This window comes from Pseudophryne corroboree, chromosome 3, assembly GCF_028390025.1.
Source record: "Pseudophryne corroboree isolate aPseCor3 chromosome 3, aPseCor3.hap2, whole genome shotgun sequence".
NCBI classification, from domain to species: Eukaryota; Metazoa; Chordata; class Amphibia; order Anura; family Myobatrachidae; genus Pseudophryne; species Pseudophryne corroboree.
This window is the reverse complement of record NC_086446.1, coordinates 411,900,131-411,925,571: the sequence shown is the minus strand read 5'-3', so window position 1 is coordinate 411,925,571 and position 25,441 is coordinate 411,900,131. Positions and strand designations below refer to the sequence as shown.

Below are 25,441 nucleotides of genomic sequence, written 5' to 3'. Positions count from 1 at the left end.
CATAATTCCAAGGACTTTCTTCAGTACATCATGTCCGGCATCCTCGTGTGGTAATACACCAAACAAATTTGCTGTGCTTGCCCTATTTGACATTTTTTTACTGAATTTATTTTATTAATATACCCATATATATATAAGAATTGAATGTTTTATTTGTTGCAACAACTTTTATAATAAATTGTGATTATTAATTTTCCATATCCAGTTTTCTAAGCACTGTTTACACACCTATATTCATTTTGAGCTAACAAGCCTTTATTGTTTGGGTGAACTTTGGTATGAGGGTTTATTCCAGAATGATCAGAAAACCATTTGAAAAAGTTCCCTCTGATCTCCATCGAATAAGAAATCTGCGGGATCACAAAACAGACCGACCAAGAACTTTGAGGACACTAGGCGCTCCCCTCACCATTCTATTCTCCATTTTCCTATTGGTTCTTACTGGTAAAAGGATCTGCTTAGGGATAGCAGCTGACTCCTCTGAGGACAACACTATCCCAATTGGGTTTGAGGACTGGTTCCAAACTGTTATATATATCTACTGTGTGCAAATGGGATGGCGCTCCTGGTGTCTGGCAGCTTGCATAAAAGACACTGATACTAAAAGCTCAGATCGACTTTGTCTTGATAAAGGAGCTACGCTCTGAAACGTCGATCTGAGCTTTTAGTATCAGTGTCTTTTTTATGCAAGCTGACAGACTCCAGGGGTGCCATCCCATTTGCACACAGGATATTATGATTTGAGGAGGACCGGCACCAGAGCAAGTTGCGGTTTTCACAGACACACGAGTGCCAAGCATTACAGCAAGTATATATATATATATATATATATATATATACACAAACAGAAATCAGTCCTTTGCGCTATAATCCTTGGTTATCCAGAATAATGTCCAAATGCGCTTCAATCCCCTCCGTGCCACCGGAGCAAAATGGAAACTGGTAAACAAATTGGAGAGCGCAAATAAGTAATAAAAAGTATATAGTTTTACTTGTAAATACTGCTTACATACATTTCAGTTTAAAATAAACGGCATATGTGGAATACTGCAACTCAGTCACTTCGTCCGTACTGCAGACTTCACTCAGTGCCCGCTCTGGTCACGGTCAATGACGTCACAATGTCCACGTCCAAGCCACGCCCTACGCGTTTCGTCCAATCAGGGACTTCGTGATGAAGTCCCTGATTGGACGAAATGCGTAGGGCGTGGCTTGGATGTGGACGTTGTGACGTCATTGACCGTGACCAGAGCGGGCACTGAGTGAAGTCTGCAGTACGGACGAAGTGGCTGAGTTGCAGTATTCCACATATGCCGTTTATTTTAAACTGAAATGTATGTAAGCAGTATTTACAAGTAAAACTATATACTTTTTATTACTTATTTGCGCTCTCCAATTTGTTTACCAATATATATATATACATATATATAGATATATATAAGTACTGTTCTGTGCGCTGTATCCCAGACAATGCATTTTTGTTCATGTACATACCGTATAAACTTTGATTCCATGCAGTGAGCTGCAAATTGAGAAATTTAAAAAATATACGTATACCATTGTACTGTTCTGTGTGCTGTATCCCAGACAGTGCGTTTTTATTCACGTACATATAAAACTTGATTACCCACAGTGAACTGCAAATTTAAAAATGGATAACGATCAGTTTACAGAAAGGCAACCAATTATTATTGCTGTGGCTGCTGCCAGCAGCCGCGGTGATACCAGTCCTTCAACGTCATCTACTAAAGCCCATGCTCAAGGGTATACAGGATTTAAGTCAGGGCATCTGAAATAAAAACAATATTTTACAGTTGTAAAGAAAAAACACTTACATTAAAGGGAAAGTTGTTTATTGCCGAAAACCCCCCATAACATTTCCAACATGCTATTCACCACACGCAGTAGCATGGAAAAACTCAGGCAGTGGCCTTTATTTATGAGTGGTGATTCTGCAACTGTCAATGAGGCATCTTCTGCTTCTCGTGATGATGCAAGAACTTTTCACTTGGAGTCTAGAAGAGGTGTAAAAAAAACAAAAAAACAAACAAACTGTGGAGGCAGTAGAACAAACTGTGTTCATAAACAGAAATGTCACAAATCCGTGAGGAGAGTCTAAGTGTGTCCACATGTGCTATGTGTGAGCCTGAGCTTTCCGATACTGTACTTAAAGAGAAGTCACCTTCCACCATCACTACTCCCGCTGTAAATGTAGGGATGAGCAGCAATAGTATAGCTGATGACATAGAAATTGAGGATGCTACAGTGTAAGTGCAAGAGGATGAGGGGGATATTTGTGTGGCTGACACCGGTGCTAATGAGGATGTTGAGGATGTTGTTTGTGTAAGTCAGCACCAGTGGATGCAGCTCTTGGCCATGATAAGAAGAAATACAATAAATACAAAAGAGCGCTGGAACAGAGATATACTATTAAATTATTAATATATGTTTAATTTCATAACATTCCACATAAAAAACAATTAAAAATATTTAATACCATGCAATTAATTAATTGAGGCCCCTGCCCCTATCTCTATATCACCATGTCTCCTGATTTTATAATATTGCAGTCCATAATACCGCTTGTAGCCAATTTATTAAGTTCTCAATTGAGTATAGTTGTCCCTTTAAACAAATAATGAAAGTCTCTATGGTACCACTTATTTCATCCAAAATGGGGGAGATCGCTGTGATTATGTGTGTGTCCACAGCGGTATGCTACGACCCCTAGTTGTACAGCAGTGTTGAGAATTGCCGGGTACTCACGGATCTTAGACTTCCGTTAATAGAGGACGGGGAGCAGACCTCTTTAGCCAGGTGCCGCTTCAGCTGTATCCCCGATAAGACGGCTTGTCAGCCCGCCGTGCAGTCAGGACAATCACTGCTTCTGCTCCTATTGAACAGGGAGCGGACCTCCTCAGCCAAAATGCCGCTTCAGCAATACCTGCGGTCAGATGGCTCGTCAGCCCGCCGTATAGTTGCTGGAAAGATGGTAGAGGCTACGAGCAACTGTATACAATCAAAGGTGCCCTCCTCACGGAAATTAAACATATATTAATAATTTAATAGTATATCTCTGTTCCAGCGCTCTGTTGTATTTATTGTATTTCTCTTATATTGTGGGTGGAACAGTACCACCAATAGGAGCTGCAGGAAATTGATTATTATTGTAGTGGTTAATGGATATAGGTTTTTTGGTGGTGTGATAAGCGCTGTGTTTTTATTAATTATTATGATAAGAAGAAGGCCATTGTCATGCCTGGGCAGTACTAAAAAATGCACCTCTTATGTGTGGAACTATTTTTACCCAAATCCTGACAACATTTGTCAAGCTATCTGTAGCATTTGTAAAACCACAGTAAGTAGAGGTAGGGATGTTAACAATCTAGGAACCTTCTCCCTGTTATGTTTTTTGCTGTGAGCTCATGAAAAGTTTTTTCAATATCAGAAACTTGTGCTAAAAAAATAACAACAAGCAGTTCAGCATCAGCTAGCTCCCTTCTCTCAAGCAGATCCCAGCACCTGCAAACTCCTCCTCCAGCAACTTAAATATCCTCAATAACCGCAGTAATGATCGGAGGTAGTCCTGCATCAAATATGATAAGGCTAGGTGACTCCTCCCCTATACAGTATTCCTCAGAAGATTCCTTCAGCGCTAGGCTTGCTGCAGCTGCAGAAAAGGACCAAGAAGACTAGTATTTAAAAAGTTTTAAAAAAATTGTCTGTTAAACAACCCTTTGCAATGGGAAGCATGTATGACAGCTGTTACCCAGTCACACAGCGGATTACTGACGCCATGACGGCTATGATAGTATTAGATCTGCACCCAATATTTGCCGTTAATGCAGTTGGTGTTAGACAGTTAGTTGATCCTGTGTCCCCAGTACAAAATTTTATCTCTGTTCCATTTTACTAGACCAGCGAAACCTTGCCTGTACAAGGTTGAAGGAGGATATGAAATGAAGCGAATCCACTAAGTATGTCGGACTTGTAGATCAAGTCCTTTATTCGCTTCAACAGGATGACAATATCTTGAAATATGACAATATCTTGAAATTGTATCACTACATTTTGGTGACCACGCTTGATTCTAGATTTAAGATGTACATCGTGTACATTTCATGTACATTTCTTTACAACAGACGCAGATCTTAAGAGATGCAAAGAGCTCCTGGTGACACATGTCACTACGACAACGTCGCCTCCTTCAGTTTCTCCGGCAACTGCTGCTGCCAGGAAAAAATGCAGCTTTCCCAAAAGGCCCAGTGGTGATGTAGAGGAGTCAACACAACATTTTGACATCTGGTCAGGTCAAAAAGAATTGCCCAAAATGACACATCTACCAAAGCTCCATCTAATACAGTTACCAGCCAAAGAATGGTGGAGTGTTATTTTAATGACAGCTTACAAACAGGCATGTTACAGAGACTCTTTAACTACTGGAAGGGAAAAAAAGGCAACTTGGAGACCCTTGTACAAACAGGCTTTGTATTACTTAAGCTTCCCACCCTCCAGTGGGTACTCAGAAACAGTTGTACAGCACAGCCAGGAACCTTGACAGCTTCCTCAAAATTTGGAAAAGATGATGTTCATCAAAAAATATCTAAAAATTCCATGAGGACGACGTTTACCTACAATGATATAAAAGCACAAAATGGTGTATTCCAGCGGGGATGAATTGATATTGTGTGAGAATGATGTACACACTGATGTGGGTGACAATGAGAATGGTAACGACAATGACATCTTTCCACTGCAGAGCTGTTCGCTAAGCTGCCTTAAGCTCATTGGTAGCTTGTTTTGTGGATGCCCAAACAAACCAAGCACTTTAGCCACAAAAGTGGCAGGCACTGTCCTTGAAGTGCTTGGTTTGTTAAACTGTGCATGTCCTTTTTAATATCCAACATAAGGGTGGGTGGAAGAGCCCAAGGGCAACCACTTTTCTTTTATGCCACTGCTGTGTGGCAATGTTTCATAGATGTGCTATAAACTGCTCTGTTTGTGCTGCTGCTCAGTCACTTAGTGTCAGCCAGCTCACTACAGCCTTTGGCGTAAAGCAGATGAAAACAATATTGTGAGCTTTGGGGCGGTCAAAATTGACTGGAAATGAAAGCTATTAAGGTTAATAATACTGTAGGAACAAAACAAGGCCCAAATTATGTGATTTTAGGTTTCTTTGTTCCTTTTTTGTAAAGAAAAAACAAAAACAAAACCTGTCAAGCATTTTGGCAGGGCCAAAATCAAAACCGGATGCCGCAGCAAATATGGTCCTGCGTACATCTCTCTCTCTTTCTCTCTCTTTATATATATATATTCAATTCAATATAAGGAAGGCACTCACCAGACTTGTAATGCAAAAAGAATTGTTTATCAAAATCTCACATCAGCAGCTTAATCGTGGTTGGTCGACGTTTCGGTCCCATACCGGACCTTTTTCCAGACCAGTGTATACAGTCGTCAGAATCACGTGTATACACTGGTCTGGAAAAAGGTCCGGTATGGGACCGAAACGTCGACCAACCACGATTAAGCTGCTGATGTGAGATTTTGATAAACAATTCTTTTTGCATTACAAGTCTGGTGAGTGCCTTCCTTATATTGAATTGAATGTATAACGGGACCTTGCGGATACAAGTTTTACCCTGGAATTCTGGCACCCCAGCAGATGACTTTGGATATATAGTGAGTGCCACTTCACCTGTTCCAATATATATATATATATATATATATATATATATATGTATCTTTAAATCATCCGGCACTCCTGATATGGTAAAAAGAACAGTGGCCTGGGTGCCCTTGCTATGTTTAAATAGTCCCTCTATTGCTGAATAAGCAAATGGCACGTCACTCCAGGTTACTGAAAAAAGGATTTTAATCCATGACAAAATTACATGGTCAAGCAATGGTTAAATGTGCAGCATGGCAAATTCTCAACGGCTCGTTTCAAGACCTTGTCTCGTCTTCAGGATTTATTGCCGCTGCTTGTGTGCTACATGGCTGAAAAGAGCATAAAATGCTGCAGAAATGTGTGATTGTCTGCTATTTGCATAGGGGGTGGAGCTAAATGACACAATTAGCATAGAATCACATAATTAGGTCCCTGCCCCTCCACAGAGACAGCAGAATAATTGTATTTATCTCTGCATTCTGCCCACTTCACTAGGAAGTGGGCAAAATGTGGGAGGGGTGTCCACTCTTCCAGGGGTGTGGGGGAATACCTGAAAAATCATGGGTCTCCTACAGAAACTGGGAGAGTAGACAAGTATGGTACAAATGAACCCAAACTTTGTATTGATGCTTTCAGATCGCAAACGCCGGATCCTACCCGGTAAGAGAAACGTGTCCTTACCAGGTGGGATCCGGCATTTGCTATCCTCTGCTGGCTTTCTGACCCGGCAATATACCGGGTCGGTTGCCATAGCAGCGGGGGGCGCAGGGGCGGGGGTGGAGGCGGCGCTGGGAGATGAGCTCATCTCCTGCGCCGCCTCTCCCTATGCTGTGAATGGGAGCCGTGTCGCATCGAAACGGCTCCCATTCACACTGCACCTGACCCGGTATTCAACCCGGTAATAACCCTTCTTTTTAACCGGGTTGAATTACCGGGTCAGGCGACCCGCTAATTCGGCAAAGGCGCTTTCACATCGCACACTGACCCATTTCGACACGGCAATATGCCGTGTCGATACCGGGTTATTTGTGCGATGTGAAAGGGGTATATGATTACCTGTATAGAATTCATGTAGTTGGCCAAATGTTATATGCTTTCTGTATGGTGAATATACATTCATTCTATTTCTAACCAAATCACAGCAAAAATGTATCAATGTTCATCTGCATATATGGTTTTCTGTTGTTATGTGTAGTTTGCTTTTCATGTTCTTTTGCCAGTGCTGTAAAGGAGCATTCAGTCCAACACTGTTAAAATGTACACATCAACTATTTACAGAAAATTATGGCAGCTCATTGAGAACTTGTGTAAGTGCAAACCAGCTAATTATCTGAAAAAGACAACGATGGCATTGGCAATCGAGCACCTTGTAAATTGAAGCTATTACCCCAATACTAATGCAGAGTGGTTTGGCAAAAATTCTAAAACCTGTACACAGTAATCAATAAATGATTACATTAAATTGAGGCCCCCAAGACATCAAGAGAAGGTACAGACAACATTTTTGTACCATATCTCTGGTACTACAACCTGCTCACCTTCACTGTGGACCAGGAGGTGCAGAGGCCATTCCTGAGCAACACCAACCTCAATGTGAATCTGGGAGCAAGAGCAAGGACAAATCATTAAATAGCATTGCAAGTACAAATGAGAGCAGGAAAGTACTTTCTGCTGCGGGGTACACTGGGCTCCACAAGGATAGACATTGGGGGTGCAGAGTAGGATCTTGATCCGAGGCACCAACAGGCTCAAAAGTTTTGACTGTTCCCAAGATGCATAGCGCCGCCTCCTCTATAACCCCGCCTCCCAGCACAGGAGCTCAGTTTTGTAGTTGGTGCTGCAGATAGCAGGCACACAACAGAGGGGCTGCTCCAGGCAGCCCTAAGAAGAGCTTTTTGTGAAGAAAAAGTGAAGACTACAAGGGCAGCAGCAGTGTGTAAATGTCAGGAGACATTCACTGCTGCAGCTCCAGCTCTCCCCAGCGGCGCTGTACACTCCTGTGCCCTGGTTGCCGGGTAACTACAGCAGGAGGCTACGATTTTCTTCCAGTTAGACACACACGGCTGGGGCTCTTCGGCGTGGCCGGTGGGAGGCGGGCCGTGCGCGCTGGCGGTGGACACTGTGGCATACAGGCGACCCCACTAGGCCTCCAGGGCAAGGGTACAGGTCAGGTTTTCTCTCATAAACCTATTTATATTGGCCCGCAGTACCAGGTGGTTAAGCCAGCAGAAGGGATAAGGCTTAGACCTGTAGCCCCTCCCCCAGCCCCAGGGCGCCATTTACAGTAAATGTTCCTGCTCTGGAGCTGCATATCTGTCTCTCCCTCACTCCCAGTCAGTGTTTGGGCACCATTTCTCTCAGCTACACTGTTCCTGGGACTGCTTGGGCAAATCCTCCTTTGTAAAGCCGCCTGATAGTCAGCGCTGTGACTTTACAAGACACTTAAGTATTCTACATGTCATTTAGACAGTGATAGTTAAGAAAAAGTGCATTTAGTCAGGGTTCTCTGGTACAAGTGCCCTGTGATATACATCCAGTTTTTTACTGCGCAGTGTTACATCTATTGACTACATAGCTATATCTAAGCTAGTCCAGTGCAGTATTATTGTTTGTAATAACCTCTGCATTGTACAACTGTGACTATATGTGTGTGCATTAGCTTGCTGGGTGAATTTCATTTCGTGTCTCTCACTCAACTTGCTATCCGTATATCCTATAACCTGAGGGGGCTTGGTGCGTCAGGTTTATAATACTGTAATATAGGATATTCACAAAATATACTCTAATTGTATTTTTCTCTGTGATTTTAGTTACCATATCTCTCCTGCATCCCTGCTTGTGCTGACTACACTGCGCAGGGGTTTGGGCAAGAGGTATTGTGCTGCTGACAATTGTACTGTGTTACCTGATATTGCAAGTTATATCATGTCTACTTCTGAGGGTAACGGTTCTGGGGCTGAACACACTACCGGTGTTGCTGACGCCACAGATCCCTATGAGGAGACCATAACAGCTGAGGGCTCTGGTTCTGGGTGCTCCTTGCCCCCCAGTGGGACTGTGGCAACGGGGGTCCATAATGACCCGCCGTGGGCTACTTTCTCCACACTTCTGAATACGCTAGTTACTAAGCTAAAGCCCCCTATGGGACCTCTTATGCCGGTTCAACCGTATGTGTTCCCCGCGGCTAACCCGCCGTGGGCAGATAACTTGTCTGCTCAATTGAAGAAATTGAACCAGTCTTTGACTACTAAAAAATCTGACCCTCGCTCACTTAAGACCAAGGGGTCCTCTAAGCGAACTCTTACCTCCTCACAATCCACTGCTGTCACTGACACCTCGTCTGATGAAGATGGCGCTTACACTGACCCTACAGATTCTGACACAGATACTGCTGATGGGCAGGGTAGTTCACAAATGGATGTTCCTGATCTTTTGAGGCTATTAACTTGATTCTACAGATTACGGGTGATTCCGAGCCATCCGTCACTCCTAAGAAACCAGATAGGTTCAAGCGTCAGAAGGTGGTTAAACAAGTTTTACCTCATTCTGATTACCTGGTGGATATATACGTCAGGAATCCTGGGAAAATCCAAGGAAGAAGTTTGTGCCTCACAAGAAGATGCTGGCTCGCTATCCCCTCGCACCAGAGCTGTCAAAAAATTGGGAGACGCCTCCTCCAGTGGACTCGCATGTGGCAAGGATGGTGGTTTCCTCAGCTCTACCTGTCACTACCGTCACGTCTCTGAAAGAGCCTACAGATAAACGTGTGGAGGGTTGTCTGAAAGCGATTTACACCCTCATGGGAGCTGCGCAAAGGCCCACTATTGCAGCGACATGGGCTGCAGAAGCTATTGAAGCGTGGGCCCTAGAGTTGGAAACTGAAATCTCTTCTGACCATGCTAGACAGTGCTTGTCATATATTATCACAGCTTCTCACTATATTAAAGAGGCGGCTTCTTATGCCGGTGTTCTAGCAACCAAGGTTTCTACTACGTCAGTCCTGGCCCGCCGGATATTGTGGCTGAGATCCTGGTCCGTGGATCTGGATTCTAGAAAAACCCTGGAGGTACTCCCTTTTAAGGGAGATATTCTGTTTGGGGAGGACATAAATAAGATAGTGGCTGATTTGGCTACTGCCAAAACTGCCTGTCTGTCAAGTACCACTCCTTCTGTGCCGAAGGCTAAAAGTACTTCCTTTCGTCCTTCAGGTAAAGCAAAAGGTCAGGCGTACCACAAACAGGCCCGCACTTCCAAACCTGGTAAGCCGAAGCCCAAAAGAGCCTGGGCTGCCCGTCAGCCAGCTTCCAAGACCGATAAGCCTGCCGCATGACGGGGCGGGCCTCCCCCTGGGGGACCCCAGGGTGGGGGGCCGGCTTCTAGGGTATACCCAGGAATGGTTGAAGACCACTTCAGATGCCTGGGTACGGGAAGTCGTCACTCGAGGTTACGCCATAGCCTTCAAAAACAGTCTCCCTTGTCGATTTTGCCTGACAGATGTCCCTTCGGGTCAGGTGAAGGCAAAGACTCTACATTTGGTGGTACAGACCCTCCTGGACACAGGAGTGGTAGTACAGGTACCTCTTGCTCAGAGAGGCCAGGGGTACTATTCTCCGCTGTTTCTAGTCCCGAAACCAAATGGGTTCTCCCGGCCCATTCTCAACCTCAAGGCATTGAACAAGTTTGTGAGAATCTCCAAATTCCGTATGGAAACCCTTCGCTCTATTGTTCTGGCCTTGGAACCTGGGGATTATATGGTCTCCCTGGATATACAGGATGCTTACCTGCATATTCCTATAGCAGCGTCGCATCAGCAATACCTGAGGTTTGCAGTTGGCAACCTCCATTACCAGTTTCGGGCGTTACCTTTTGGTTTAACAACGGCTCCGCGAGTCTTCACCAAAGTTATGGCGGTTATGGCGGCGGAACTCCGCCGTAAAGGGGTCAGGATCCTACCGTATCTGGACGACTTGTTGATCCTGGCAAATTCCCCAGAAATTCTCCTACGTCACTTGGATCTGACTGTCCGGTTTCTGCAAGCCCACGGGTGGCTCATCAACTGGAAGAAATCCTCCCTGGTCCCTGCTCAGAGCATGGTGCACCTGGGAGCGCTATTGGACACTCACAACTAGCGGTTGTTCTTGTCTCAGGAGAAAGTCCTGAAGCTTCAGGACAGGATTCGTTGCTTCCTCTCTCTTCCGCAAGTGTCGATACATTCGGCGATGCAGGTGCTGGGCCTCATGGTGTCAGCATTCGACATGGTGGAGTATGCTCAATTCCATTCTCGCCCCCTCCAGAAGCTGATTCTGGCCAAGTGGGACGGCCTGCCTCACCGAATCAGGTCTCACATGATCTCATTGACTCCAGAGGTCCGTCTGTCGCTGTACTGGTGGCTCCAGGACCAACGATTGTGCAGGGGCCATCCCTTCTGGATATCCAACTGGGTCCTTTTGACGATGGATGCCAGTCTAAGGGGTTGGGGCGCGGTGTTGGAGCAACACTCCCTTCAGAGTCGGTGGACCAAGGAGGAGTCTCTCCTCCCGATCAACATTCTGGAATTGTGGGCGGTCTTCAACTTATTGAACCTGGCCCAGCATTTAATACAGAACCGTCCTGTTCAAGTACAGTCGGACAATGCCACCACAGTGGCTTACATAAATCATCAAGGCGGAACTCGCAGCCGCTTGGCAATGAAGGAAGTCTCACGGATTCTTCAATGGGCGGAACGCCATCTACCGGCCATATCGGCAATATTCATTCCGGGAGTCCTGAATTGGGAAGCGGACTTTCTCAGTCGTCAGGACGTACACGCCGTAAGTGTTTCAACTCATAGTGGAAAGGTGGGGCCTTCCAGACGTGGATCTGATGGCGTCTCGATACAATCACAAGGTTCCGGTCTTCAGAGCAAGGACAAGTGATCCTCAAGCAGCATTCGTGGATGCACTGGCGGTGCCATGGAGGTTTCGGCTGCTGTACGTGTTCCCTCCGGTGTCACTCCTGCCCAGGGTAATTCGGAAGTTCAAGCAAGAAAGAGGAATTCTGCTTCTCATAGCTCCAGCGTGGCCCAGACGGCATTGGTTCTCAGACCTGCAGGGCCTATCGTCAGAGCGTCCAATTCTACTTTCACAACGCCCATATCTCCTCGTTCAGGGCCCCTGTGTTTACCAGGACCTGGTCCGACTGTCTTTGACGGCGTGGCTCTTGAAGCTTCCGTCTTGAGGGCTAAAGGTTTTTCTGAGGCGGTCATTAAAACTATGTTGCATGCCCGGAAACCGGCTTCTGCTCGGAATTACCATAGGGTCTGGCATTCTTACTTTGTTTGGTGCGCATCTAACAATTATGACGCTTCCAAGTTTAGTACGGCCAAACTTTTGGCTTTTCTGCAGCAGGGCCTAGATGTAGGCCTGCGTCTGGCTTCCCTCGAGGTTCATATTTCTGCCTTGTCGGTGTGGTTTCAGAGAAAAATTGCGACCTTGCCTGATGTTCATACGTTTACTCAGGGTGTGTTGCATATCCAACCTCCCTATGCCCGCTTGTGGCTCCTTGGGACTTGTCGGTGGTGTTGGAGGCGTTGCAAGAGTCCCCATTTGAACCTCTTGGCTCAGCTGACCTTAAGTGGCTTTCCCTTAAGATGGTGTTTTTGCTGGCTATTGCCTCCGCTAGAAGAGTGTAGGATTTGGGTGCCTTGTCCTGTAGTTCCCCATATCTGATTTTTCACCGTGACCGGGCGGTTCTTCGAACTCGTCCCGGATATTTACGTAAGGTGGTATCTTCGTTCCACCTTAACCAGGAGATTGTGGTTCGGGCCCTGGTCTCTCCTGACTTGTCTCACAAAGAGCGGTCTTTGGATGTGGTACGGGCTCTCCGTATCTATGTGAAGAGAACTGCTTCTATTAGGAAATCTGATTCTTTCTTTGTTCTGTTTGGTTTTCACAAATGTGGCTGGCCTGCTCACAAGCAGACTTTGGCCAGATGGATTAGAATGGTGATTGCACATGCTTATGTGAAGGCTGGTCTGTCAGCTCCTGCTCACATTACGGCCCATTCTACTCGGTCTGTTGGACCTTCTTGGGCGGCACGCCGTGGTGCGACCCTTGAACAATTGTGCAAGGCGGCTACGTGGTCCTCAGTGAACACGTTCATAAGGTTCTATGTCTTCGATACTGCCGCTTCCCAGGATGCTTCCTTTGGATGCCGGGTTCTTGTGCCCGCTACAGTGCATCCCCTCCCATAAGGAACTGCTTTAGGACATCCCCAATATCTATCCTTGTGGAGCCCAGTGTACCCGGCAGCAGAAAATGAGTTTTATGGTAAGAACTTACCTTTGTTAAAACTCTTTCTGCGAGGTACACTGGGCTCCACAAGGTGCCCACCGTGACGCACTTAGCTTCTTTGGGTTGGTATGGCATTAGCCGCTGACACTTCTCCTGTCATGAGAATGTGGTGTTTGTGGCTACTAACTGTTGTCGTCTCTTTTCCTGCTACTGCATTGGGCTGGTTAACTAAAAACTGATCTCCTGTGCAGGGAGGCGGGGTTATAGAGGAGGCGGCGCTATGCATCTTGGGAACAGTCAAAGCTTTTGAGCCTGTTGGTGCCTCGGATCATGTTCCTACTCTACACCCCCAATGTCTTTCCTTGTGGAACCCAGTGTACCTCGCAGAAAGAGTTTTAACAAAGGTAAGTTCTTACCATAAACTCGTTTTTGAACCAAATATGTACAGCTTTATTAACCAAACAGAAATAATTCAGTTTATATGAAAGCACTGAAATTTGGCAGAAGATTTGGTGCATTTATAATGCCATCTCATTCTGCCATTCTATAGTACCAGCTCCAGTGAATTACAGTAGGTCAGGCACTGTTCCCTTTTGTGTTTCATCTATTAAGAGTGACCTTTTAATAGGCCAGACATCAGTGGTGTCCATCGTTCAGCTTACTCTCTATACTACATTGACTTATCTAACCCAGATGGGCATGCAACAGAGCTTGATTTCCACCTTAAAAAGATATGGAGGACACAACAGGCCACAACCAACCAGTCACTTTTTGCAGTACATAGATTAAGAGCAGTATGGAATATTTTGAAGCAAGTGCCCAAAATCCCAAAGATATTTTATCTACCTGCCTAGTTATTGACAGCCTGTAGTTGAAGATGCGACTAATAACCAGGACGCTATTATGGCCTATGTGCCAAGTCAAAGCATCTGGATGAATGGCAGAGACTGCATACAAAATGGGTTATTTAAGGCAGCTGAAGGGTAGTCAGATAGCACAAGTTACATTATCACTCATGGGTTAATAGGTCACATCACCAACAGGGTCGTTTTTACAGAGGAGGGGGCCCGTGTGCACCTCAGGGTGGGTCCCCTCCTCTGAACGGCGCTGTAGACTCCGGCATTGTGCCGGAGTCTACTGCGCATGAGCAGGTCCCCGGAAACATGGTGCCTGCCATGATTTGGAGACCAATTTGGCTAGCGCGCATGCGTGGTGGCCATTTTGGCAGCGATTTCCGCCGCAAATGCTGCACCCACCGCTGGACTCCGGTAAGGTAAGTATTTAAATGGGTGCAATGTGTGCAGTGTGGGCCCCCCTGGACCCAAGGGCCCGTGTGCACCGCACACATTGCACCCATTATAGAAACGCCAATGATCCCCAACACGAGACTTTCAAACCTATTTATACTGCCCCCTATCCCAAATCTTATTCAAACTCAATGCACCAGCAGCACTCCCTTAACTTTCCTCCTGGGCCAAACTTATCTACTCTGCCTAGTAATAGTGCTATAATATATCATTACCTGAGGATGGTGTGGCACACCAGGACAGTTATGAACATCTGCAAATGTTAATGTGAATATAGTTCAAAGTTTTTATCATATAACTTTGTAGTCCCTTTGCATTAGTCTTTAACCAGCTGGATAATAGCCTGGCACATCTTAAGTATGAGCAGACACAAATCTTGCGGTGAGATGGGTGTGCTGAATTTGAGATTCTAGTCAGGGGTGTGTGCAAGCAATGCCGTCGCACAGGGCTCTGGGTGCATCACAGTCACTACCCAACGGCACATGCATATGGCTTGTAAGGTGCCTGGATGGCAACCTGCAGCCTGCATCACTACTACAGAGCCACCTGGAGCATCCAAGGGACACTCCGGGAAGACATACAGCAGCTTGTGCAACAACCCAATGCAGCCTTAGGACACTCCGGACAGTATTTAAGTAGGGAAGCTGTCGCTACCCCCATGCTCGGAGAGGAGACAGGCAGCCCTAGGTCCCTGCACCTGCGTAATGGATCTGGCAGGTGCCAGAACCAGTGCATGTGCAGATGCTGCGGTGCGACTGTGCATGTGCAAACCCCTGACTTCCATGGACTGCACCAACTGCAGCCCATAGAAGCCAGATTGGGCTGCGCCAAAGGTAGGAAGTGGCTTCCTACAGGAAGCCAGCTCTCTGCTTATCGCAGCCCGGTCTGGCAGTCCCAGAGGGAGGAAGCACCTGCCTGTAGTGTCTGTGACTGACAGGTAGGACTTACAATAGGAAGTCATTGCCAGTCACAGTGAAGCTGGCTTCACTGCCAGTCACAGTGCATCTGGCTTCACTGACCCTGAGCTGGGTAGTGGATTTTACTTGGGAAGGGGGGGAGGGGGGGGGGGGGGCTGCAGCCCATAGGATAAATCTGCCACTGGCTGATTCCAGTTGCCAGAAAACGCAGAGCAACCATTTGCTTTTGCTACAAATATGGCCCTTCTTATAGTCTTCCCTCTAAATGTATGCTATGCAGTGACCAGTTGCAGCAGCTCCATTCTCAGAAAATTCCGATAATCATCAGGCTTATTCTCGCAAATTTCCAGTAATAGGGACATATGGGACCTTCACTCTCTCCTTAGTAGTCAGCCTTTATTCACTAGTCCTTTTTCAGGCCATCCTGTTTCTCTTTTCAGAGATCGCAGCAAGGTCACTGTAGCGAACACATTAGGCCAGATGCAATGCCGCTCCAAGATCTGTGGCCGTGCGTGATGCCGAGCGAACTCGGACATTTTTTTAAAGGGGCAATCACTTACAAGTCAAAACCATGCCGGCCTATAGGAAGCAACAGCTTGACTTTCAAGATCCATTCTTGAGGTATAAACAGTATCAATAGTGAAGTGCAGCAGCAGATAATATATACTGAGATTGTACATGATACAAAGAACAATACTGTAAAGGTAAATATTGTGGTTCCTCTTCCTGTATGTTCATTCACTCTAGCCCATTATTCTAATTTTATTTCAATTGCAACTGTGGAAGCACAATTATCTGACACTGTATGGAGGCACCATATCAACATTATGATCCTAAGAAAAGACAATCATTGTGCACGGAATGATAATTCAGTAATGTGTTCACTTGAAATACAATGTGCTTGGGAGAGTTTTTTTAGCTCCGAAAATTGTCTAATCACTAGGGTCGTTTGTTAAATCTTTCAGGTGTGCACTTAGCTTTAGAGTTTATTTTATATTTCAAGCTTGTTTATCTACTCCCAAACAAAATTAACATAATTCACATGTTATGGTTAATTTATTGCAGTTGTAGAAGACAGCAGTATAAGTAAAAAAGTTTTCTCTGTGTCTTCAGACTTTTTAATACATTTAAATCACTTCTTGTCCCTCCCTCAATCAACCCACCAGCCACTATCAGTATGCAATATCTTGCTTCCTATTTCAAGGAGAAGATTGATAAGATCCTAAATGAAATTAAATGGTATGCTCTTCCACAGCCATTGACCTGCTCAATTCCCTTCCTGAACCCTCTAACAGCTTCTCTTCATTTGATTCCACAAAAGAAGACGAAGTATGTGCACTCTTCTCATCTGCCTACTCTACTACCTCTCCCCTTGACTCTATACCCTCACAAATTAGTAAAGCTCTGTTTGCTGTGCTCATCCCAACCTTAACTAAAATCTGTAATCTCTCTCTGTCTACTGGTGTCTTTCCTTCTCTGTACAAGTGTTAGGATCTCCTGTTCTGTGCTGCCACGTCGCCATGGCAACCGGGAGGTAAATGTTAGCGAAGTAACCTGAGCGCAGCTGATACTCCGGTCCGGGTTTTTACTGTGTAGTGGTTACAGGCTCTGTGCACGGCAGGGAATCCGGCGCTGGTTTTGTGCTCACAGTCTGTGAGGTCTGAGTGGGGCGTGGACAGCACCTGCTATATAAACCATCCTCTCAGGCTAGTCAAATGCTGCTGAATCTTTGTTTGTTAGTCAGTTCCAGAGAGTTAGCTAGTACTGTGTGACTTTGTATTTACTTGTTGCTTACTGCGAATAGGCCTTGGGATTCGGTACTTCATTCTGCCAATCCGGACCTAGCAGTAAGACTGGAGTCAGTTGTTTAACCTGCTGGGGTTCTTTTGCTATTCTGTGAACCCAGCAGGTTTGCGGCTGTACTCTCAGACCTGCTTGCTTAATCCTCCCTCACTGTGCAGGGCGTCCAGGTGTCAGTTTAGTGGCAGTAAGCTGAACCTGTGCCCTGCAAGTGGGGGTTAGGATTGTGGATACTCTCCTTGTGTCTATATTTCTATCTCTGACCAAAGAGTTTATTCCCACACCCGTTGGTAACCCTTTGGGGTTTTTTCTGTTGCTCTTAGCAACATCATTTCGTGTGCTCCACATGTTAAATCACTACATCTCGCTTCATTGTCCGCTCTATTCCATCTGAGCATTCCTGACACTAGGGAGACACCCAATTCCTGAGCCTTTGGGCTTCTCCGTTCACTTTGTGTTTATTAGTTATTCCATCACCTCCTGTGTATGTTGTGTTATACTGTCTGTGAGTTCGTTTGCTTCGCATACCTCTCTGTTCATACACCGGTATACTCCTGTTAGCACTGGTGTGCGTAACAACAAGCATGCAGTGATTACTCCCATTCTGAAAAAAATAATAATTCTGACCCTAACTCTCTCTCAAACTACCATCCCATCTCTCAGCTCCCATGCCCCTCCAAGCTACTTGTGAGACTTGCCTACACACTTTCTTAACTCACACAGCTTACTGGACCCATTTCAGTCAGGAATTCGTGCCCAACACTCCACAGAGACAGCACTGATTAAGGTAGTGAATGATTTGGTCACTGCTAAATCTAAAGGCCATAACTCACTACTTATTCTCCTTGATCTCTCTGCTGCTTTTGACACTGTTGACCACTCTCTTCTCATACAAACTCTCCAACCCCGAGGTCTTCAGGACACAGCCATTTCTTGGTACTCATCCTACTTATCTAATCGCTCCTTCAGTGTTCGTTTCTCTGATTCCACCTCCTCTTCGCTACCTCTCTCAGTTGGAGTACCGCAAGGCTCAGTCTTGGGTCCTCTGCTTTTCTCTATCTATGCCACATCTCTTGGCAAACTAATCAACTCTTTCGGATTTCAGTATCATCTGTATGCAGATGATACTCATATCTACCTATCCTCCCCAGATTTGTCACCATCTGTATTGGGCTACGTCACTGAATGCCTTTCTGCCATTTCATCTTAGATGACATCTCGCCACCCCAAACTTAATATTTCCAAAACAGAATGAATTATATTTCCACCAGCCAATTGTAGTTACCAACCTGATATCTCTATCACTGTTGATAACTCAGCAATCATCCCTACCCCACAAGCTCGCTGCCTAGGTGTCGTTCTTGACCCTGAACTGTCCTTTGTTCCCCACATTCAATCTATCTCAAGATCATGTTACATACATCTATGAAACATATCCAAAATACGACCATATCTTAAACAAGACACAGCAAAAACTCTAATCCATGCTCTCATTATCTTCTGCATTGATTATTGTAATAGTCTCCTGAGTGGTTTTCCCAAACAAATAAAGTACAGCGGAATATGTTGTGCTATATAAGAAACTGTTAATAAATAAATAAATAAATAAATAAATAAATAATAAATAATTTTATAATTGTGAGGCTGAGACTCCGATTAGGGCTCAGATAGTTTTAACATTTAAGAGTTAGATGTACAATAAAAATAATAATTTATATCACATCTATGCAAGTAGAGGTCAGAGTCTAATTTCCGCAGCACAGACATACACACACACACTACCTCCCAACAGAAAAATGAATGCACCCAAGGGTCAGTGTGCACCCACACAAAAGAGGGTGTGGCACTGTCATAAATAGGGCCAGGTGACAATGGTGGCAGCCACCTCTAAACTCCCTCCACTCAACCCAAAATTCCCATACTGTATTTGTAGGGTTGCTATATTCCAATAATAAAAATCTGGTACAAATGCATATGATGTATTGATACACTGATGCAACACGATTTACTCCCAAATGCCAGGGTAATATTACAAGTTCATTGCCACCCACTGTACACTTAACCAATCCATTGCCACCCCCTGTATCCATTCAGTGTCAACCTCTGTGCAATTAACCTAGTCAGTTCAATACCCTGTGCATTGAACCCGTTCAGAGCCCTCTTACCGTGCATTTATCCCATTCAGTGGCACACCTTGAGCATTTATCCCATCCACTGCCCAGTACACTAAACAAAGCATATAACCATTTCTGTGACAACCACCTTCATACCTCCCAACATGACCCTCTCCAGGAGGGACAGAGTGCTCTGCTCCTGGACTTCTCTCCTAATTTATGATTGCCCTCAGCTGTGGTGAAACACCTTTCTTATCCATTAACCTGTTCAACACAGGTGAGGAGTGAGGACAATCATAAATTAAGAGAAAAATCCAGCAATAGAGCATTTTGTCCCTCCTGGAGAGGGTCATGTTGGGAGGTATGCACCTTGCCTTCCACCAGCTGAATGCTACCCTTTCTGAATGTGACATGTTCACTGTCCTCTACCAGACACTGAGCATGTACCCATCTTGCTGTGCTGGCTCTGCAGAGGCTTAGCCACATGATGCCCAGTATATATACACAGGTCTGTACAGCAAGGGCATCACTAGTCCTGCAGACTGTGAGCTGCCCCTGCACTCCATCCTTCCTCACCTGTGCTCTGTGGGTTGGGTATGGTGGCCCCCCTCATTCCATCCGCTGGATCTCAGGACCGTACCTCACCCTGATGGTGACAGTGTCTAGAGATGTCACAACCTGGGGATCCTGGGGTGCTGTGGGTATACTGGCTGCTGGAAATGCTGAATACCTGAGTCTCTGCTCCCATCTCCCCGGCCTCATGGATCTCTTAGTTTACCAGAGGGAGAAGGACAGCCGGGGACCACCGATTGTGACTTTGGCTGAGGTATCAGGGGAAAGCCATTTAAGTTCCAACTGCCTTGCTTGCGCACCTACTCACTGTTTGGCTGGGTCATGTCATATAAGGCGTTTCCAGGCAGTGGGGCAGGTCAGCAGGAGGCATGCCGCGGGAAGGCGGAGGCATACTAGAGGTGGGCAGAGGTGACTGGCTGCATTGTCAGTCTGACAATCCAAAACTGGGACATTTCAATTTTCGCAAAGGCAGCGTTCGGGAGGCCGGTGCTGAGAGCCCAATTCCAGTAGGTTTCCAGGAAAACCGGGATAAATATAGCAACCCTACATATATAGCCATTTCCATCTGACACTCTGCAGAGCATAGATGATCAGGTCATAATTCCTAACATTCCGAAAGCCAGGACAAAAATGCCAGCTGTGAGGACTGTGGGATAGACCTACTAGTAACTTTTAGGAAGGATTATGGTGCAACAGGCAGAAACTCATTTCAAAAAGGTGATGTTACTTATTGTCTTCCAATTGCATCTGTGGTTCGAGAAGGAAATTTTGTTAGGGCCACTTATAATTATTTAAACTATAATGGTGGGCTGCCCATTTACTAAAGTGGTCCCAGGTTCATATTACAAATGTTATTATTCTCTAATTCTCCAATGCCAATTTTAAGCGCTTAGTAAATTCTGCAATATAGAGCATGGCTGTCAAATGACAGTGATGTTTTGTCTGCAGTGTAAACATCCATTCTTAGTCTGTATTTGCACACGTGGGTCTTACTTCCTGGAGAAATGCTCTTTGCTGGCTGTCACATTGCATGTTTATCACGTATCTGGTGTCAGAAGGGCAGGTGGCAGGCTGAAGGCCACTTTAATGTTTGTAGAGGAGTGTGGCTTTTATTTTTGCAAGCAGCTGATTTACGTGACAGTACACTGTGTTCACATGAAGGCACACCCTTTGGGTATGTTCATGCAGTCCTATTTGTTGTGTCTCAGATCTCTTGCATTGTAATACGTGCCAAAGGTATATTTGAAATTCCGGGTGGGGACATGTAAAGGTTTTTCCAATACTAAAAATGATTTTTTAAAATAAAAGATTAAAAACACATGGCACCACATACAGGTTGTGTAAAGCTAGGCACACACTATACAATTATTGGGCCAATTCACCAATAATCAGGAGACTGGCCAAATTTATTGTATAGTCAGGGCCGCTCTAGCATTAGGCGGCTGCCTAGGGGTGCTAGACACAGGAGCGCATCACTGATTTTGTCTAGCAAAAAACTGAAGCATGTCTCTGTATGCGGGTTAGTAATGAACTTACCGATGGGGGGATGGAACACAATAAGGAGCATATGTATACACATACAATTAAATGGATGTAGGTGGCATACCAGCGGATGGGATGTTGCATTCAGAATCCCGACAGACAGCATCCCGAATGTTAGTATGACAGTGAGGGTTAGGGTTAGGCTGGGGGGAGGGGGATTAGGCTAAGGGGTAAGGTTAATTTCATTCAAATTTCGATATTATGGTGGTCAGGATCAGGGGCGTCAGAACATTTATAGGTTGGGGGGGCAAGATAGATCCTCATTTTGGCGCCCCTGGGGGCGGAGCCACCACCATGGTGGAGGAGGAGACGCACTATGTAGATGGAGGCCGGGACTCGGTCTGACGGAGGTGCTGTGATGGGGGAAGGAGGAGCCTGGGACTGCAGCACTGCGCTGGCAAGCACCATTGTATAGGTGAGGCTGGCCCCCGGGACCTCCGGGGAGCAGGCAGGGACGGCAACAGAAACATTGGGGACCAGTATGCAGATATCTCTGGGCCCCCTTCACTACCTCGACCCCAAACATCCCCATCCACTGCTACTACAATTCCCCTTAGGGGAGCAGAAGACAGGGGAGTGAGAGAGAAACAAAGAGGGTGTCAGCGAGGGGAAGCATTTGATATCCCGGCTGTGGGTATCCCGGCATTCAGCATACCGGCACCGGAATCCCGACCGCCAGGATACCGACAACTTTTCTCCCTCTAGGGGTGTCCACAACACCCCTGGAGGGAGAATAAATAGAGTGCCACCATGCCCGCAGCGTGGCGAGCGCAGTGAGCCCACAAGGGGCTCTTTTGCACTCGCCCCACTTCCGGCAGTCAGGATCCCGGCGCTGGTATGCTGGGTGCTGGGATCCTGACAGCCGGGATATCATAGTCCCCCGTCGGCGAGAGAGAGAGGAGCAAGAGGAGAAAGTGTTAGGGAGAAAGAGAGGAGAAAAAGAGAGAGAGTGTCAGAGAGAGAGGTGCAAGAGGAGAGAGAGTGTTAGGGAGAGCGAGCATACGCGAACGCATGGGGGTTCTGAGTACCTCATATATAATATGAGGTAATCAGTTTGCCGGCTGTCGCTATCCCGGCGGTCAGTATACCGACGCCGGAAACCCGACAGCCAACTATACCGACAGCCGGAATACCGTCTCACAGGGGCTTTTCCCACTCGTTGGTGTCCACGACACCCATAGGGTGGGAATAGAACCTGTGGCCGCGCTTCATTTCATTGCGCTCCCCCCTGCTAGCATTTTGACGTACATGCTGTATGAATATATATATATGTGTATATATATATATATATATATATATATATATATATATATGTGTGTATATATATATATATATATATATACCTGTTTGTTGCTGGAGGCTTGCACTACTTACCACGTTGAAATGGTGATATGATATTATGCAGTTTTTTGACACCCCATGTGCTTCTACTAATGTTTCTTGCCTCTGGTGCTTTTAAGATCTTATTTTTTGATAAAGATTTTATTATGCAGTAATTTGGAGGTGCTGGTTTCTTTTCTTCTGGGACTATTATACATATGTATATATATATATATGTATACAGGTTGAGTATCCCATATCCAAATATTCCGAAATACGGAATATTCCGAAATACGGACTTTTCTGAGTGAGAGTGAGATAGTGAAATCTTTGATTTTTGATGGCTCAATGTACACAAACTTTGTTTAATACACAAAGTTATTAGAAATATTGTATTAAATGACCTTCAGGCTGTGTGTATAAGGGGTATATGGAACATAAATGAATTGTGTGAATGTACACACACTTTGTTTAATGCAAAAAGTTATACTAAATATAGGCTAAAATGACCTTCAGGCTGTGTGTATAAGGTGTATATGTAACATAAATGCATCCTGTGCTTAGACTTGGGTCCCATCACCATGATATCTCATTATGGTATGCAATTATTCCAAAATACGGAAAAATCCGATATCCAAAATACCTCTGGTCCCAAGCATTTTGGATAACGGATACTCAACCTGTATATATATATATATATATATATATATATACATATACACACACAATATTTGCAGGGGGTCAGGGGTTTCCATATATGTGCATTTTACACATAGATATATACTGTATATAATATATATATTTTTTTATATTTGACGTACATACAGTATATGGAACCCCCCACCCTCCCCTACAAGCCCTGCATTTGCCATTGGAGTGGGTGAGAGAGAGAGGGAGTGGGAGGGAGCGGGGGAGACTCTTACCGGTCACAAGTCAGCCACAGGTCTCTAATGATGGGAAGGCAGGCACTTCTCTTCATTAGGCCACGCCCCCTATACACCCGCGAATCACAACACTTCTCTGGGGCCGTGAGCCGGCCCTGGTAAAGGGGGAGGGGGCGGGCAGCAGCAGCACCGTTGAAAATTGGGTCTGGGAGCAGGAGTAGCTGCACAGTGCACACAGCCACATCCTGCTGCTGCTGCTGCCCAGTTCCTGCCTGCACGGAGGTGATGTGCGGTCTTTCAGCTGTCCGCACATTGCTCCTTGTCACGATCCGGGTATCTGGACGCCATTACTTACCCTTCAGATGCCTCCTAAGGCTGGCTCAGCGTTCCAGGACCGGATCCCGCTGTTCCTGAGTTTCCACATGCAGAATGTCAGAGTGGTGATTTCATCAGCCGCGGCCTCCGCTGTGCCCGCGTGGTTAAATGTGCGCTTGTCAGTCTGGCGTCTCCTGTCTCCTGTGGCCGGCGTCGCCATTACTGTTTCAATTCTCACATGGATTACAAACCAAACTTCCCTCCAAGTGTCTGCATGGGCGCAGCCATCTTGGATTTTGTCATCTGATCATTTCCACCAATCTGCTGTCTGTATTGTTGATTTGCATAATTGCCTAGCCAACCCCTTCCTTGCTGCAGGTATAAGTAAGCTGTGCCTGAGCAAGGAAGGCGTCAGTGCTTTGGTTGTCTAACCTAGTTCCAGTTTGTCTCTCTCCTGTGGTTGTCTTCCAGGTTCCAGCTCCTGTCTCCAGACTTCTGCTATAGAGACCCGCACCAGCATTCCATCTGCGGTGTAGCCTGACTCTCCGATCCATTCTGGACTCACCTGTTTCCAGTTATCAATCACCTGCTTCCAGCCCAGCTTCCAGCAGTGTACAGCTTCTCTTAAAGGGCCGGTGTCCTTTCTGCAGTTTACCACTCTCCACCGGTATTATTATTTCACCGCTCTCAAACTCCAAACTTCATTATCAATCACCTGCTTCCAGCCCAGCTTCCAGCAGTGTACAGCTTCTCTTAAAGGGCCGATGTCCTTTCTGCAGTTTACCACTCTCCACCGGTATTATTATTTCACCGCTCTCAAACTCCAAACTTCATTATTATTTCATCGCTCTCAAGTTCGTTTATTATTTAACTGATTCCAGCCAGTATCCACTCCGTACCAACAACAGTCTGGTTCCAGCCAGTATCCACAGCAGCCGTTTTATCTTCAGCAGCCCAGCCTTTCCTGGAACACCAGCTGGTACGATCCTGGGTTCTCTCCATTGCTACAGTCAGGCCTGGTAAGGACTTTCCAACTAGAAGATTATAAGAACTGTCTCACACTACCAGTGCCTGTGGCCCTTGCCACCCTGTAGTACCCAGGAATTGTATTTATCCTCTGTTGACTTTTATGTTTCCTTTACTGCTGCTGTGTTACGGAGTTTGTCATAATAAACATCATTGACTTTTATCCTGGTTGTCGTGGTCACGCCTTCGGGCAGTTATTCTACATGTTACTTACATGTCTAGGGGTCTGATACAACCTCCCAGGTTCCGTTACATCTCAGCCCCTACAACTGAGGCTGCCTCCCGTCAGCTCAGGCCCTCAGTTGTGACAGTAAGCACTGACCTAATGAATCCAGCCGGAGACCAGGATCAAGCGACCAGGCCGATGCAAGAACTGGCAGCCCAACTTGAACATCAGGAGGCTGCACAGGGCCACATCATCCGCTGTCTCCAGGATCTCTCTACACGGCTGGATGGGATTCAAACGACCCTCCATGGACCTGGCACGTCCGGTGCGTCCACTACAGTGACACCAGCTGTAACCCCACCCACCTTACCCATTTCCAGTCCACATCTTCATCTTCCAACGCCAGCAAAATTTGATGGATCTCCAAGGTTCTGCAGGGGATTTCTCAATCAATGTGAAATCCACTTTGAGCTTCTACCTGGCAATTTCTTCAGTGACCGTACCAAAATTGCCTATATCATCTCCCTTCTCAGTG

General features: G+C 45.8%; 1 long non-coding RNA gene across 1 annotated transcript in view; it reads right to left on the bottom strand.

The window, feature by feature from the left end:
• Positions 1 to 1,836: 1,836 nt before the first annotated feature.
• Positions 1,837 to 25,441, bottom strand: part of LOC135057841 (uncharacterized) — a 64,832-nt gene continuing 41,227 nt past the window's right edge. Inside the window, exons 2-3 of the long non-coding RNA XR_010244405.1 lie at positions 7,210 to 7,270; positions 1,837 to 2,015 (exon numbers count right to left, since the gene is read on the bottom strand). This is a non-coding gene — a long non-coding RNA (uncharacterized LOC135057841). The remainder of the gene's footprint in view (positions 2,016 to 7,209; positions 7,271 to 25,441) is intronic.